At 45.7% G+C, this 6,045-nt stretch overlaps 1 non-coding gene across 1 annotated transcript; it reads left to right on the top strand.

Moving 5' to 3' along the window:
* Positions 1–4,574: 4,574 nt before the first annotated feature.
* On the top strand, positions 4,575–4,681 carry LOC136385090 (U6 spliceosomal RNA). Its single transcript, XR_010747703.1, has one exon. It is a non-coding gene; the product is annotated as a U6 spliceosomal RNA (small nuclear RNA).
* Positions 4,682–6,045: the final 1,364 nt, after the last annotated feature.

Below are 6,045 nucleotides of genomic sequence, written 5' to 3' on the forward strand. Positions count from 1 at the left end.
CTCTGATATGCCTTAAAATAGAGAGAGCACAGTGAACAAGTTGCTTTGCGCCCCGCCTTGGGACTTAGGAGTACAGCATTTTGGCTATGGCTGGAAAAGCGGGCCCATTCTCTGAATGTCGAGGGTCCTGTGCTCTTCCTCTGGGGGTGGGGGGATGGGGGAGCGGGATAACCAACAGGTCAACTGAACTACACAGCAAGTGCTGGGGGCTAACGCCATGGGAGACTCGAAAGGAGTCTGAGCAACAATGCCACATACCAAGTTGATTCTAAAATATTCCTCACTGGCTTCTACTGAGATCTCACATGAGGAAAAAGCATTCTTTTTTTTTTTTTTTTTTAATCTATTTTGCATTAGGCCGGTTTTGAATTAAAAAATGGAGATGTCACAACTTGTTTCACTGTTGGGCACTGTTTGAAAGTGTTCTATAGTAGTGTTTTTCAACCTTTTCTATACTTGGGGACCAGTGAAAATAGGAGAATTATTTCGGGGACCGCTAAGGCACGAATCACCCTGAGCATCAGCGAATACAACTAAGATCATTGGGTCTAGAATTTTCATACAACATCAGGGTGGTTAAAAGTCTTTTGCAGACCGACACAATGTTTCTGGCCAACTAGTCTGGGAACTGGTGGTTGAAAAACACTGTTCTCCAGGACAGAATGATTTCTACTCGCTTAACTCTTCAAAATCATAACGTCCCAGACATAATTCTGCCAAATATTAGTTTATTTTAAAGGAAACCAAGTATAAAAATTAAGTTTTACTAAAAACAAATACTATGAATCACTGAATGTTTGTGTGAATAATTTATAATTATAATATTCCTTCCTTCCTTCATATATTTATACAGTTCGTATCATAGCAGTTAGGACACCAGTGAGTATGGCTAAAGTAAAAATGGTTTGCTTCATCATGTTAACATGTCTGCTAGGCCCATGTACACAATAGAATACCAGTCATTTATAACTAAATGTCTGGCCTAGGCAGCAGAGAATAAACTGCACAATGGGAAATCTCCTATAGTTCAAACTTATAGTGATTTAAATCCTTAAAATCACAACCAATCAACCACTCAACCAACAAATAACACAAAATGTAAAAACAATTATTGCAATAGCACTGAGGGCTTCAAATTTTAGTTAATTTTTTTAAAATTGAAGCTGAAAAGAACATCATCTGACAACTTAACAAGAAAACCCCTGTAGCCTCAAAGATGCTCTGTGTCAAGGTCCTGTTTTTAAAGTCACACAATAACCAGAATAGACCAGAAAACTTTGGGACTGTTAAACTGCATTACCAGGTTTCAGCAGGAACAGTGGAAAGCAAAGATCCTCAAATGGCCACAGAGGGCCACAGCAGAAGTCACCTATAAGTCACACATATTTTCACAGGAACAGTGATGGCTTGAGGCTTCCATAATCGACAGCCATCAGAGACTTATCTCACAGAGGAGAGCATTCTGCCATTCCATTCCTTACCTGTCAGTAGCGATCTGCACTGACTGCGATGAGTCAGATACCCAGATGCCATGCTCATAGCATGGAAAGTAAACCTAAAACACGAGCTAATCAGGGCAGAAATTACCACCTGACTCTTCCAATGTCAGTCCTGTAACTAGCTAGTACAGAAATGGATTATGTACTTCCTGACAAGGTAACATAGTTATCCTGCTCAAAACCAGTAACTTAATTCTTCAAATGTAACCCACAGAGATACATTTTACATCATGACTCAGTACAAAACAGCTACAAATTCAGATAACTGAAAACAAACTTTCACAGAGTGATACTCATCGATACTTAGGGACATACTCAATGGTCATTCCAGTCTAATATAGACCTCTTTAAAAAAATGCTGATCTGGACCTATAAAATCGTTTTACTGGTTGAGGTGGCACAGTGTACACTGCCCAAACCAACAGATTGGATTGTTTTGCCCTTTCTACAACTCTACATACTACTTTCCCCCCCTCATTCTTGTTGTTTTAAAGACATTTATGATGAAATAAAAAAAAGTATATGTGAGTAAGCATCAAATATAAGAGGGTGATCTAGGCTTCCAGACTATGACAAGAAAAAGGGGACGGCCATTCTCATCTTTGAGGTCCCAATACCTAGACCTCAGTACCGGGTTTGAGCTGCTGGGTCCTTGATCCATTTTGTTGAATTGTAGAGTAAATAAGGGAGTATTTTTAGTGTTTGAAGCCCTGGCGCAGGGATCCTAATTTCACTGAGAAACACAAAGCCCATTCACAGAGCCTGCCTGGCCAAGGACACAGAGGCCAGAGTGGACGGTGGGGTCAAGTCTCGGCCTCCGTTCCACTCCGGTCTCCAGGGCTCCGTGCTGAGCCCCCTTCCTCCAAACCCGGCAGAGATCTGGGCCAGACCTCTATTCACCTGGGCAAGTTCATATCCAGAGATGGTGGAGCCAGCCCTTCAGTTCACAAAACCCATTAAGGCAAAGGGAAACCACTCGGCGCTGCAGCCCTGGGCCGCTGCTAATGGGCTCTGCAAGGCCCAGCGGCCAGGGCTGCAGTAGGAGGAGCGGTGGTTCCACCTGGAACATGGTCCCGGCCAGTGTGGGGACAGGACCTCGAACATGACCTGTGCTGGGAGGGGACAGCACTGGGTCTGGCGTGAGATCGCCCCACCCTGGGCCCCCGCCTGAGCCACTCGCACCTGCCTGCTGCCCCACGGGTACACTTAGCCGCGGGCCTCGGTTGGTGCGGTGCATCCTGGGCTGGCGCACGAGGTCGAGGACCATGGGCGGTGCAGTGCATCCTGGGCCAGCAGCGAGGCCGCCTCACGGTTGGCGCGGTGCATCCTGGGGCGGCAGCGGGCCGCCTGCCAGGGTTGGCGCGGTGCATCCTGGGCCAGCAGCGAGGCCGCCTCACGGTTGGCGCGGTGCATCCTGGGACGGCAGCGAGGCCGCCTCACGGTTGGCGCGGTGCATCCTGGGCCGGCAGCGGGGCCGCCTGCCAGGGTTGGCGCGGTGCATCCTGGGCTGGCGCACGAGGTCAGGGGACCATGGGCGGCGCGGTGCATCCTGGGCCAGCAGCGAGGCCGCCTGCCACGGTTGGCGCGGTGCATCCTGGGCCAGCAGCGAGGCCGCCTGCCACGGTTGGCGCGGTGCATCCTGGGCCGGCAGCGAGGCCGCCTGCCACGGTTGGCGCGGTGCATGCTGGGCCGGCAGCGAGGCCGCCTGCCACGGTTGGCGCGGTGCATCCTGGGCCGGTGCGCGAGGCCTGGAGCCGTGGCGGTGCGTCCTAGGCCAGCGCACGAGGCCGGGGGTGTGGGTGGACACCAAGGGACAGCAGCTCCCCTTCCGCCGCAAGTGCTGTATCTGGGCTACACTTCTCTGAATCTACAAATTGGTTAAAAGATAAGGAATTTATGTTGAAATGGCCTATACAGCAGGTGGAATCGTGCAGTAAGGGAATAGGCTGTGGGACCACCCGGCCCGCGGGTTAAACTCTGGGTTTTCAGTTTACCAACGTGGGCAGGTGCGGCCTGCGGGCTGTTTCCTAACCAGTTAACACGCTCATTTCCCGATGAGTAAAACCTGGAGAATAATTTCTCCTTGCAGGCTGTCCTGTGGATTAAGTGAGATAATTTCTAGAAAGTATGTAACATAATATCTGGTTAAAAAGAAAAGAAAATTTAAGCGCTCGGAAAACGCTGATGTTAGTATTGGAATGCACAACATTTTTAGATTATGTGCTTAGTAATAAGCAACTTAATTATTAAGTCTTAATTAAAAAGAAATTAAACAAAAAAAATAAAAATGGAAACGGGTCAAGGGGAGCTCAGGATAGTATTAAAAAGAAGATAAATTAGACAACCAAGGAGTTGGGTTACAGGTCGCAGAGGAATAGAGGTGGATGGAAGGAGAAAGCAAGGAAGTAGAAACGTCTTCAGAGATGTGACGCCTGATTTGGAGGTGACGGTAAGTTGAGCTGACATGGCAGAAAATCAAATCAGGTCACGAGAAGTAAAGAGTTGAGATGCTGTCCCAGAAGACACGAAAAGAGAGGCAGCAGGAAGCAGAAATTGCATCAACAAAGGATGGTGTGGAAATGAGATGTGAACCAGAGTGAAGGAATGGCCAAAGAGAACCGAGGAAACCCACAACCTGGGTCAGGTGCTAGGCAAGAATGCTCAAAAGAGAACCAGATCTTGGAGAGAATCTCAAAAGAGTTTTGAACTTCAGGGGACAAGAAGTTATTTGGGACACACCCATCGAGGAAATAAAAAGTCACAGCCTGAAAATAATCAAAAGGAGGATGGTCTCCGTTTCCTTCGACCCCCAACAGCCAAGGAGAGGCAACAATGGAGCAAAGGAGCAACTGTAAGTTGCAACACAAAAACTATTTCCAGATACATTGTCACTCAGTTCAACGAAGGCATGGCAACCAAAAGGCACACTTATTGGCGGCGTCTCAGAAATGGTCTCAGAAATACACCCCTCTTTCTAGTCAAGTTGCTACCCCAGCCATGCTTCCAGGAAACATTATCTAAAAGGAACCAAAAACCAAGGTTAGCTCATTGGAAACGAGTTAAAACTAAGTAATAGTGCTCGCTTTGGCAGCACATTTACTAAAATTGGAACGATACAGAGAAGATTAGCATGGCCCCTGCGCAAGGATGACATGCAAATTCGTGAAGCGTTCCATATTTTAAAAAAAAAAACAACAAAAAACTAAGTAATACATGCAATGGTGATAATAAAAGGGAACGCACAAGGTGGAAGTAAAATTTGGAGGGGATATAGAATGCACAACGCTACTGGGAATAGCAGTGTTGTTTAGGGATTCGGATGAAATGGAACACTGGCCAGAAAGTCGGAGGAGGCGGGAAAGTGAACTAAATTTTGCACATCACGGAGTCTACACTTAAGGGCTTCTGTCTTAGCATTGATGAATAGAGAAAGGAATTTTCAAAACATTATTTTTTTGAAAGCAATAAAAGGGAACAACCTGTATAATTTTTAAAAAGTATTGAATCCACATTAACACAATGAATTAAAATTTTTTAATTAAAAAAATTTAAAAATAAAGTGTTTTCCAAAATAACTACCAAACATAAAGACAAATAACTAAACCCATCTGCAACCTGAGAGAAAACAAAGGAAATGCCGAGAAAGAATAAATTACAAAATGGCAAATACGTCATTTGTTATAAAAAAAAAATCCATGAACAGGAGTAAGGTTTTGATTTGTAAAAAGGGGGAGAACTTTTGATTGTATTTATCATATAAAATCCAATTATGTAGTGTCTGCTGCTTATAGGCGATCAGACCAAAGACATCATTCCAAGAGGTTCTGGTTAAAAGTCACAAAGTATAGTTGGGGGAACTTCAAACCCTGGTCATGGGTGGTCCCAATGTACTTTTCTTTAGATATCACAGTGGTGTTTGTTCGTTTGTTTGTTTGTTTGACCAACTGGCTCACAACTCATGTAGCAGGGGCAGGGTGCACAACAGACCACATCAGAGTCCCAGCGTCACCTGGACTACGTTACTCTGGCAAATGGCATGCGGCAATGTTTGTGAGTCCAGCCTCCCACGGCAGGTATGTCTCCACTCCCCTGTCACAACCGGAATGACCCATCTTCCTGAAGATGGGCCTCTGCCATCCTTCACAACAGAGTGGTAAACAACCAAATAAGCAGTACTGTTAAGTGCCTTTTAACAATTCTGTTGGAAGAAAAATGCTTCTTTTTATTTTTTGTTTGTTGGTTTTAGAGAGAGAGGGGAAGAAGTAAAGAGAGAGAGGTGGTTGTTCCACTTACTTGTGCCTTCCTTCACTGGTTGATTCTCGTATGTGCCCTGACCAGGGATTGAACCTACAACCTTGGCGTAATGGGATGACACTCTAACAGAGCTACCTGGCCAGGGCCAAAGGAATGTTCCTGATGGAATTCCACTGGCTTTTCTCCCCGTGCCAAACTAGGAAGGACAGCATGCTATTCAAGATCCATTTCCAAATCCCCAGTGGATGACATGCTGACATGCTTTTTTTTTTTTTTTTTTAACCCATACAGA

The sequence above is a fragment of the Saccopteryx leptura genome, chromosome 13 (genome assembly GCF_036850995.1).
Source record: "Saccopteryx leptura isolate mSacLep1 chromosome 13, mSacLep1_pri_phased_curated, whole genome shotgun sequence".
Classification (NCBI taxonomy): Eukaryota; Metazoa; Chordata; class Mammalia; order Chiroptera; family Emballonuridae; genus Saccopteryx; species Saccopteryx leptura.